The following is an 11786-nucleotide window of genomic DNA, read 5'->3' on the forward strand; positions in this document are numbered from 1 at the left end:
AGTTTTATATTCTTATTTATTATAATACAATTAATTAGTATTCTTACCAATTAAAATCTTATATTTGTTTTTCATAAATGATTTCATGACTACTAAATTTCATTGCTCATGTAATATATGCAAACTAATAATATCCACAATATTTCGAACACTGACATGTATCAATATTATTTTAACTTGTGTTCAACATGTTATGGATATTCAATTACTTTTAGTTTGTATATATTACATGAGCCATGGAATTTAGGAGTCACGGAATGGTTGATAAAAAACAAATATAATGTTTTAATAGGCAAGAAAACTAATTAATTGTATTATAATAAATAAGAAAATATAACTAAATAAAAAGATAACATATAAAGTTAATAGGAAAAGAATATAATATGGTTAATTTAATTGTGATGTTTAGCTTAAATTTGGATGTATTTTGTAAACGTTAAACTTAAATTCGTATTATTTTGTAAACGTTAAGCCTATATTAGTGCTATTTTGTACGTGAGACCTAAATTGATGCTATATTATAAACGTTAAGCCTAAATTGATATTATGTTGTAAACGTTAAGCCTATATTGGTGCTATTTTGAACGTTGAGTCTAAATTGGTACTTTTGCAAAAACCTTAGGCTTAGTTTGGTACCTTACCCCTATTTTTTATGAAAAAAACTAATTTTTTTTTCCCGTAAAAATAACAGACACGTGATAGCCAAGTGACGCATATCTGGATGTCATGTATCGTTTCAGTCAGAAATCTGAGTTGACTCTTGCTGACTTGTCACCTATATCACCATTTTGATGCTTTTTAATCACATATATCATCAGAATGGTCTAATTGAGGCAAATCTCAAAGTTGAATCATTTTATTGAGACTAATTAAAATTGAGTGACAATTTTGATATAATCATATAAATTCAGTGACCAATGATGCATTTAACCCATAAAATAATACAAATTTATTATTTTGCAAATCGGTTAAATAATAAGGTTTATTTTTGCACTCGGATAAGGTGCAAAAATACCTTAACATTGACCTTTAAAAGCAATATTTTATTTCCAATATTGACATTTAAGAACAATTTTACCCTTAACATTTAAAATTATGCAATTGTACCTCTATCCATTGGTTCTAAAAAGAGATTTTACATATTTTTTTTTGTGATTTAATAATAAAATTGGATATTAATATTTTTAAATTCGACGAAATATTTGATTTTTTTTATCAAACTTGTACAAAATAGAATATAATTTTTTAATTTTCTTTTAAATTCACGTTTGGTTCTGATTTCTTATTAATAAGATAAAATGACACATATATGAAGTGTAGATGACAAGATTCATATTTAAGAAGACAAATTGATGAATTATTTATCAAATTGATCAAACTTATCAACTTTAAGTATAATTTCTCCTTTCTTCGTGTAACTCTTATATATCCCTTTTTGTTCCAATAAACTCTGGATTGTTAATACATCTATTGGAAATTTCTTTCATTTTTGTTAGATTAGAATATCTTTATTTTTAACAATGCGAGAACCTAAGTCCTCTTTTAATCGAAAAAATACTACATGCACGATTTGACAATTTGTGTAACTACAAAGATTGTTTTTTCAATTTATCCAATTTTTAAACTAAATTTTTATTTATATTATAGAAACTTTTAACATCCCAATTAATAAATTTTTTGAAAAAAACTAAAATTTGAAATTCTTAAAAAAAATCCATAAAATATTGTTTTAATAAATAAGTTTTTTAAATTTTATAATAGTTTAACAAATAAAAATCATGAATGACACCTGTGTTGGGTGAAATAAAAAAAATTATAAGTTTGACATCTGATGTTGTTGTGTCACTATCTTAGCATTTGATACCATATTACCTTTATACCATTTTCTTTTCCATTAATTAAAAACTCATACTTTCTTTGTGGTCCAACTTCTCTTTCTTCCACTCCCTCTCCCTCTCTGTAATTTTCTACTACTTCTCTCTATCTTTCCCTTTCCCCCTCTAAGACTCTGTTCTTTTATCGCTGAAAAAAAACTGAACCGAACTGAATTGAACTGAATGCTATTGAATACTGACTGAACTTAACTGAATGCTACCGAACTTAACCGAACTTAACAATAATGATGATATTAGACTTTAAAATAATTTTAATGATAATATTGAACATTAATAAGTTTATAATAATAATAATAATATCAATAATAAATAAATATATTATTAAAAATAAAACTAAATTTAATATCAAATAAAAGCTCGGCTTGATAAAATCTTAGCTCGATAAAAGCCTATGAAATTAAATAAAATTGAGTCTAATTTAAATTAAAAATATAAATTATATACAAACACAAATTAATTACATATAATTTAAAGCCTATAAAATTAAATACAAATTTTCATATGAATACAAACTCTTAACTTTTTATTACAATTAAGGGTTAAAGTGTAAAAATACCCCTAACGTTTTGGGTCAGGAGTAATTTTATCCGTAACGTCTAAAGTGGTGCAATTATATCACTAACATTGATAAATTGGGTAAATTTGAGAAATATTTCATAATATGGATGCAATTCTTAATTTTCAAATATGGATGCATAATTTAATTTAATTTTTTTATTAAACGATATATATTTTAATAAACTATAATTTCTTGACTTTTATCTAATTTATAGATAATGATAAACTATAAATAATAATAATTCTAATAAATAATGATTAATTATAGATAAATAATAATAATAATGATAATCAATTATATACAAATAATTATAATTATAATAAGTAATGATAAATTACTGAATGTTGAAACTAGATGCTGAAACTGAATATTGAACTGAACTAAACTGGATTGAACTGAACTGAATTTAAGTAATAAAGAACATGGCCTAACTCCTATCTATCTCTTTTTGTTCCAATAAACTCTGTATTGCTAATGCCTCTATATACAATGAAAATTTCTTTCATTTTTAGGTTGTTAATCTAAAATATCTTCATTTTCAACAACGCGAGAACCCCAGTTCTCTTTTAGTCGGAGAAAAATGCTACATGCACGATTCGACATTTTGTGTAACCACAAAGATTGTTTTTTTCAATTTATCCAATTTTTAAACCAAATTTTTATTTATATTATAGGAACTTTTAACATTCTAATTAATAAATTTGTGAAAGAAACTAAAATCTGAAATTCTTAAAAAAAACAAATCCATAAAATGTTATTTTAATAAAGAACTTTCTTAAATTTTATAATAGTTTAATAAATAAAAATCAGGAATGACACCTATGTTGGATGAAATAAAAAAACTGATGTAGATTGAAGTCGGGTGAAGGTTTTAATCGTAAACCAATAAAGATTACAAACTTCTCTAGCTCAACTAGAAGGTTGAATAAACCCACAAGGATAAACCTTGATGCTCCAATGGAGGCTTTCAATATCAATATTATCAAAGTTCCTCAACATTACAAAAAGAGAGGCTTAAATACTTCCTCTAAACATGTGAATAACGACTAAAAACCCTTGAATAGGGTTTCTTAGCAAAGCATGAGAATAAGGGTAAAATGGGAAGGTTAGGGAGTAATGGTAGTCTAGTAAATAAGGAGTGATGGCAAAATAGTAATTATCAAGAGTAGAAATGGTCCCCCCTACATGGTGAGAACTTGAAGGAGAAGCAGTCTCCAGCGTAGCACGCCCTGCGTGCCTGGAGTTACGCCCCGCGTGTTTGAGTCTCTGAACTTGGGGACGCTCGGCGTCTTCGGGACTACGCCCCGCGTAGTTGAGCTCCTGGATTTGGTGGCTCCGTAGGTTGGGATTTACGCGTGGCGTCTTTGGGATTACGCCCCGCGTAGTTGAGCTCCTGGACTTGGTGGCCCTGTTGGTTGGGATCTACGCGTGGCGACCTAGGCGTACGCCCCGCGTACTTGTCCTCTTGGGAAGATTCTCGCTCGAAACTGCTACCCGCGCCCCACGTACTAGTTGGAACGCCCCGCATGGCTGAGTCGTTGGGCTTCCACACTCCACGCGCCTTTAGACACGCCCCGTGTGAACGTTGTTGCCCTTGCTTTCCTCCAATGGTTCCTCTCGTGCCTCGTTTTTAGTATCCGGGTTCATGTTTGCGGACAAGATGTCCTCATCAAAAACAAAGTAAAATATTATATTATGTGAAACTTTCAACATTCCAAATAATAAAATTTTATGTGAAGTTAAAGTCTTCAAATTACTTTTAAAAAAATCCTTAAGTTACCATTTAATTAACTACTTTTTGCTTTATTTTTTTTAACAAAACATAACATCATTTAAAGGGTGTTTGTTTTACGTTTTCGGATGAGCGTTTAGCGTTTCACTCCAAACTGTAGAAAATATAGCGTTTGGTTAGGTTTATATAACCACAGTGTTTAGCATTTTCTCTGCAAACTGTAACGTTTTGAAGCGTTTCACGAAAAACTCCTATTTGAAGCTTTTCATAAACAGTTGTTTGTAGTTAGTTGTTATTGACATAATTATTTTTCTTATTTCCACAAAATATGTTTATTCTTTAACATTATTTATATTTGTACAACATAATTACCGGAAAAACAAGGTTTTGTTGCATTCAATAAATTTTTTATGTTTTATATAGATTATTTTTATTAATTTATGTAACACATTTTTTATTTTATAATAGGATAATATGCAAAAATACCCCCAATATTTATAGCTAGGAGTAATTTTATCCTTAACGTCTAAAATGGTGCAATTATACCCCTAATTTTGGCAGCCAAAAGCAATTTTACCCATAACATTGACAAGTTTGGTTAATTTGAGAAATAATTTATCAAACTGTCTTCTTGGTCATGAATATTGTCATCTACACTTCACATATGCATGATTTTATCATCGTTAGTAACAGATCACAAACATATGATTAGATGTGATTTTTTTAAGAAAATAAAAAAAATATTGTCTTTTGTACGAGTTGGACAAAAAAATTCCAATATTTTATCGAATTTATAAATATTAATTTTCAATTTTATTATTAAATCACAAAAAAATATAAAATCTTTTTCTAGAACTATTGGTATGTGCAATTGGTGTATAATAAGAAATAATATATGAAATCAACCCAACTTGCCAATGTTATGAGTAAAATTGCTCTTAGCCGCCAGCGTTATGAGTAAAATTGTATCATTTTAGAAATTAATAGTAAAATTATTCCTAGTTGTAAACGTTATGGGTATTTTTTCACATTTTTCCATTTATAATTTCATCGTTGATTAATTTAAAACATGTCCATTTTAGACATTTTAAATCCGAACAACAATAGTTCAATACAATTTTACCAAACACTAGTAATTAAACATCTAATAACAAAAAGCTAACATCAACAGCGAACAGCTTACTGCAACTGCAAACAGCTAACAGCAACCGCAACAGCTATTAGCTAACAGCTGAACCAAACAGGTCCTTAATGGTAATATATAATTTTTTTTATATTCTTATTATGACAATTATATTCGGTTTCTCTCTCTCTCCTAGTGCCAACTTAGTTGGGATTAGGGAGATTTTTCCGTACTAAATAACTTATTTCGATAAAAAAAATCATGCATTATTATGTAGTTTATTATATATAATTTAATTTAATTAAGAAAGTTTAAATTAAATTGCCAAAAAATTAATGACAAACCATATATTCATAATTCATCGTTCTACTTTTTTTTTTTCTTTTCACTAACATCAATTTAATTGGTCGAGTTTATTGTTGTGATTCTACTAACAACATCTGTAAAATTAACATTGTAACATCAATTAAAATTAATGTTTACTTTGAAACTGAATTAAATCCTAAAACTATATTTGAAATATATCTTACTAGATAGAATCAAATGGTTGTTTTTTTTTTTTTTTTGAAACCAGAACCAAATGGTTTGAAAACCTATCAATAAGCTTGTTAAAAAGTAACAAACTAAAACTTTGATGGAGTAATTTGACAATCAGCCTTATCAATTTGGGTTACGTTAATTGTTAGAAAGAAGACAAGCTTATTCACATTAGGAATGAACATGTAGCTTTGTAAAACTGATATTGTAGATTTTTGGAAATAAATATAAATGAAAGATAATTTTAATATCCTCAATTTTTTTTTTATTTTCCTGTCAATTTATGTGACGTAAATATTACAATTTAACCTGAGTTTTTTTTAAAGGATTTAACCTAAGTTAATAACATGAAAGAGTTAGGGTTAATAAAAATTAATAAATGGATTTTTTAAAGAGATCTGAACAATTAATTATTAGATTTTAAAAATAAAAAAAGAAAAAATTTATAAGTTGATAGAAGTTGACGTGTAAGCCTACCAAATTACCAATTAAAGACCTGACACAATTGGAATACAGCTACATAAGCATAAGCTGAATTTGGTTCTTAAACTTTGTATTGAAAGAAAAGAGAGATCTGTATCTTTGTATTCTCCGCCATGGGATAACCCACTCCTCCTTCTGGTCCGGGGAACAACGACAAAGAAATTGATTCCGATTAAGTTAAATACTGCAACCCTATGCCTGTAAATGCCATTGGTGCTGTTGATGGTGATTAGGGTTACAAACTCAACCAGTGGTTTGGAACAAAACTCGACCAACAACTGGTTTATGAAGATAGTCATGAACTTATACAAATTTCATTGCTTTGCGGCACAATCTCACCTTGTGTGTTCTTTATGGAGCTAAGAACCTTATACAGGTGTGAAAGGTTGGTTGTTGAAATCTTTTCTTTTTCAATTTTATGCAATGTAAATCTGTGAACAATTGTTAACCCATATTAATCATAGTTATTATTCAGTTATGATTCTGATGATAGGCTGCCAAATCTATGTGAGGATTCTTGGTTTTCCTAGGAACCACACAGGGGGAGGTGGCGTAGATCGGACCCATAGATAGAAATGGCTCGGTAACTCATTCCAGGTAGATTTGCGCATTTGCATATATGTTCTTATAGTTTAAGATTTTGCAAACATTGATCTAAGATTTTCTCCACAAGTAAACATGGACTTTTTCATTAATAAAGGTAAACCTTCTTCTGGATCTGGAAGCTAACATAGGGTTTTTAAATTGAAAAATTGTTTCAGGTTGATACAGTTGAATATTGTCCATCTGTTCGTACTGAAAGACTTGTTCCTAGGAGGCATAAATCTCATGTCCTATTCTTAGGTATAGGATTGGCAGAAATTTCTCTTCACTGGTTCGGTATTGCCCTGAAGAATGTAGTGTCAATTGAGAAGTCTGAAGTCAACAGAAAAATAGCTAGATGTTGGTGGGAGCAAACAACCCAAACCTGGAATTTGATAGACTTAGAAGATGTTTAAGATCTAAAGGAAGATAAATTAAAGTAACCGATTCAATCATTTGTAGGATTGATTTGATAGTAGGTGGAAGTCCATGTAACAATCTTGTTGGTAGAATGGACTGCACCTCCAGCAGCATGATGGTGTAGAGGGTAAAGAATCTTCACTTTTCTTGAGTACCCACCAATTTTTTATTCTTTCAAAACCTATTATGAAAAGAAACACTGCAAATTATTGATGTTGTGTCCTAAGCACCAATATACCTTAGGTCTAACGTTAATGAATTGATATGCACAAAAGCATTCTAGCAGATCCAATGAAGACATGTTCGAAAGCATATGGAAAACAGGTTCAACTTTGGTATGTTCTTCAGCTCTGGAGATCTTTGCATGCAGTGTTGGATAAAAACCAAGCAAGGCTATGTACTATCTAGATGATACTGCCAATGTCCTCCAATTGTTTCAAACTTAGCCAACTCCTTCAAATTCAAAATTTAGGTGCAAAATAGAAGAGCAAGTGTCTTTCGACATTCACCTTTAAAAAATTTTCGTGCACAATTACAGGGTAAGGAAACTAAACAGTCTGGGTAGAAGAAGGATGATGTGTACCAATTATGATTGGAGAGTCCAACTGAGATATTGTAGGAGAGTCCCATGGCCTAGGATATTTTTAGTTTTTTACAAGTTTTGTTGGAGACATATGTGACTAAAATGTGAATATTGTCTTTATATTTATGGAATACATCATATGTGAATATTGTTTTTATATTTATGGAATACATCATGAGTGAAATTGTATGCTCTGAAAATTTCATTATAGTAAATAGTTTTGTCTTTGAAATTCTGACTGTATTTTTTTTTCTATTACTTGCTATATTAAATTTGATTAGACTAATTCTTCTATTTAGAGGTAGGAACAAGAACCTATAGAATTAGATCAGGTAATTGTCATATAATGCATAAGCTTGACCTTGATGCATCTGATCATGGAATTATAATGCAAGAAGCTTATGAGTTTTTAATTTTCCAATCCATAATCAATTTTCAATCTTGCACTTGAGCAGTACAAGGCTAATCACAAGGGACGATGAACAAGAAAAAAATCTGATAGAAATAGAAATCTCACAAAAGAAACCGTAATCAGAAGTGAAAGATGATGTCTGGTACCTGAATAACAAGCTAATCACATTAATCCTTCAAACAGAGTGTTAATTCATAGGTTTAACAGAGTTTAACAAATTAAATAGGGTAAATACTTTATTAGTCCCCTAGTTTTTACCTAACACACTGTTTAGTCCCCTATTTTAAAAAACACATTTTAAGGTCCTTAACTTTTAACAATATTAATTAACCAAATGGTCATTTTATCTATTTTTTTAGATTTTTAACCGAACATATTTTAGCTTTTAGGACAACCATTGTACAATACAAATTGACTATGTTACTCTGTTATTTTATATATATCTATTTATGTGAAAATATAACGGTTACAAGTCTAAAAAAACTAGACAAAAGGACCAAAGAGTTAATATTTGCAAAAGCTAAGGACCTTATAATGTGTTTTTTCAAAATAGGGAGACTAAACAGTGTGTTAGGTAAAAACTAGGGGACTAATAAATTATTTATCCAATTAAATATGATTATCATGAAAATTACACATTGCAATCGACAAAGGTTGGTCTTTTATCTGGCTTAAAAGTGATTCTCTTTACGTCGTGCAAGTGCTGAGAAGTTGTTCGTCAGCTCCTTGGACTGTTCGGCAGAATTGGCTGGTTGCTTAGCTAAATTGGACAATTTCACTTTGGCTGTCTCGCATATCTATCGTGAAGGAAACCAAGTTGCAGATCTTTTAGCAAACTATGGAAGAAACGCTACTCAATTCACTTGGTGGGACTCAGTTCCTAGTTTTTGCAATTTTGTTTTTTCTGTAATCTCAGTGGTTGGTTTGTCTACCGATTTACTTAACTTTGTTACTCTCCTTTTTCTTCGTATTAATAATATTTTGGGCTTGGGTTTCGGTGCCTTGTTAGGGGTGCCAACCTAGTTAATATGTCTGGCGGCCGCTCTCTCTCAGGACCATCCTTTTAATTAAAAAAAAAAACCCACTTGATATCACCAATGTCAAAATAAACACTATTTTTTCTTTTCTATTGTGTTTATATGAAAATGGTATTTATTTTATAAAAGGATAGTTTCTACAATAAATATATAATTACTATCAACATAAATTTGGTTTAATCTAGAATGTATTTAGATCTAATTATATAGTTTTTGGTTACTTCTGAGCTTTTTTCCTTGGTTTATTTTTTTTCAACACAATTAACAAACTCCAATAATTTTGATTGCAATATCCAAATTAGTGCAAAGCAAAATGTACAAAATTTGGAAGTATCGAAAAAGAGGAAGAAGTTTGAAAAAGAAATCAAAGCATCAGGCAAGAAGCAAAACAAGCTTATGGACAGCAAAGGAAAGTGGCAGTGCAGAATGCACCGAGCTTGGCTCTAATGATAGTTGTTCTCAATCATATGCTCAACCATGTGTCAAGAAAAAGGAAGTTTCAATACTAGGGTATGGTAAAGATGTTGAGCATCTAAAAAATTGTAATAAAATCATATGGGATGAGTGTGCCTCCAGTAATTTACAAAAAAATCAAGTATGTGCAAGAGAACAAATGTGAGGTCGAGCTAATGGAGGAACTGAAGGAGATATTTTCCAAAGAAATCATGGAAGTTAAAAAGAGAAAGGGAAGAGCGAAAGGACTTCAGGGCATTGACATTAATAATATTGTGTCAATTTCACGTAGAAAGTTCACTAGTTATGTGTCTCATCCAAAACCCAAAATACCAGCTATAGTGATAATAGTGATGCTGATGGTACTAACGAGGATGATGAGGAAGACAACAATGATTACGAGGAAGAAGAAAATGATGGAGATAATAATGGGTATGATGGCGGCTAAAGTGAAGAGATCAATGACGATGAAGTTTGAAGATGTCAACGGATTAACAATTATTCTTGGTGTTACTAAGGATAAAAAAATTATAAGTTTAAGGGGTATGTTGAAATAATAAACTTATAATTAATAGTCTTTAATTTTGTTCATTGTATTGTCCAAGAGTCATTTATGTATTTATAAAGAGTTGTATTGTTTCATAAAGAGTAATCTGTATTTATGGAGTATACCAATAGTCATGTTTGTAATGTATAAATACATATGAATACAATCAGTAAAAAAAGAGAATTTTCTTCGAACAATTATGATACAAATTGAAAGCGATAATGAAGGTTTTAATCGTAAACCCACAACGATGTTCTTCTCTAGCTAAACTAGAAGGAGTGAATCCCAAGATAAAAGGTATTAAACCTTGAATTCTCAAAGAGAAAGAGTTGATTGATAAAAGTTGCCGTCATTCTTACAAAATGAGGGTTTAAATACTTCCCCTTAATGATAACAGAAGACAAGGATTACCCCTACTAGGGTTACAATAAGGCTATCCCTAAAAGGGTAAAATAGGTGATACGCCCCGAAAAACAGTACATTGGTACATGTACGGATTGTCAGGGTTGTTGGTGAATTACTTCGGGAGGAAGTAAACCTAGAGATCCGCCCAGGGTAGATGTTGACACGCCTCCTTGCGTACTCCTAGATTTGCCCCGCTTGCGTGTCTTGGGGATCCGCCCTCCTAGGTATAACCTCCGTGGGTCTGATGTCTGGAGATTCGCCAAAGCGCCTGTGATCAGTGATCTTAGTTAGGATGTCTGCATCATTCTCTCCTCCTTTAAAAGAACTTGGCATCGATTCGCCCTGTTTGAACTCCAAAGGACCATCCGGCTTCCATGGGCTAAGGTCACGGATGTTGAATGCTGGTGAGATTTTACCAAGCCAGTTCGGCAATGCTATATGATAGGCATTGGCATTGACCTTCTTGGTGATCTTATATGACCCGTATTTCCTAGGCCGAAGCTTGCTACTTGCAGCGTTGGCGAGTCTCTCTTTTCCCAAATATACCATAACCTCATCCCCGAATTCAAACTGGAGGTCCCTACGGTGCTCATCCGCCTTAGCCTTTAATTTCTGATTTCTCTCCTCAAGAGTCTCTCTCACCTCTTGGTGCATCTGTACATAATCTTTGGCCAGCTGGTTGGCAGTCACGTTTCCTTTAGGAAGATGGGCTATATCAAGGGCGTGATTCGGGGTCTTTGTGTATACCACCTCAAATGGAGATCTCCCGGTTCCCGAATGTACAGAGATGTTGTAGGCGAACTCAGATTGGGCTAGAACCACATCCCACATCCTGGGCTTATCCTTGCACTTGCTGCGCAGTGAGTTTCCCAAGGTCCTAATGACCACTTCTGTCTGTTCGTCTGTTTGAGGGTGGGCGGTGGTACTAAACTTCAGAGACGTATCGAACAAAGCCCACAATGTCCGCCAGAAGTGAATGAGGAACTTCGTATCACGATCCGAGACAATGCTCTTAGGT

At 31.5% G+C, this 11786-nt stretch overlaps 1 long non-coding RNA gene across 1 annotated transcript; it reads left to right on the forward strand.

Moving 5' to 3' along the window:
- Positions 1-6425: 6425 nt before the first annotated feature.
- On the forward strand, positions 6426-7995 carry LOC136203623 (uncharacterized). Its single transcript, XR_010674927.1, has 3 exons — positions 6426-6714; positions 6805-6926; positions 7091-7995. It is a non-coding gene; the product is annotated as an uncharacterized lncRNA (long non-coding RNA).
- Positions 7996-11786: the final 3791 nt, after the last annotated feature.

Source organism: Euphorbia lathyris, chromosome 8, assembly GCF_963576675.1.
Source record: "Euphorbia lathyris chromosome 8, ddEupLath1.1, whole genome shotgun sequence".
Classification (NCBI taxonomy): domain Eukaryota; kingdom Viridiplantae; phylum Streptophyta; class Magnoliopsida; order Malpighiales; family Euphorbiaceae; genus Euphorbia; species Euphorbia lathyris.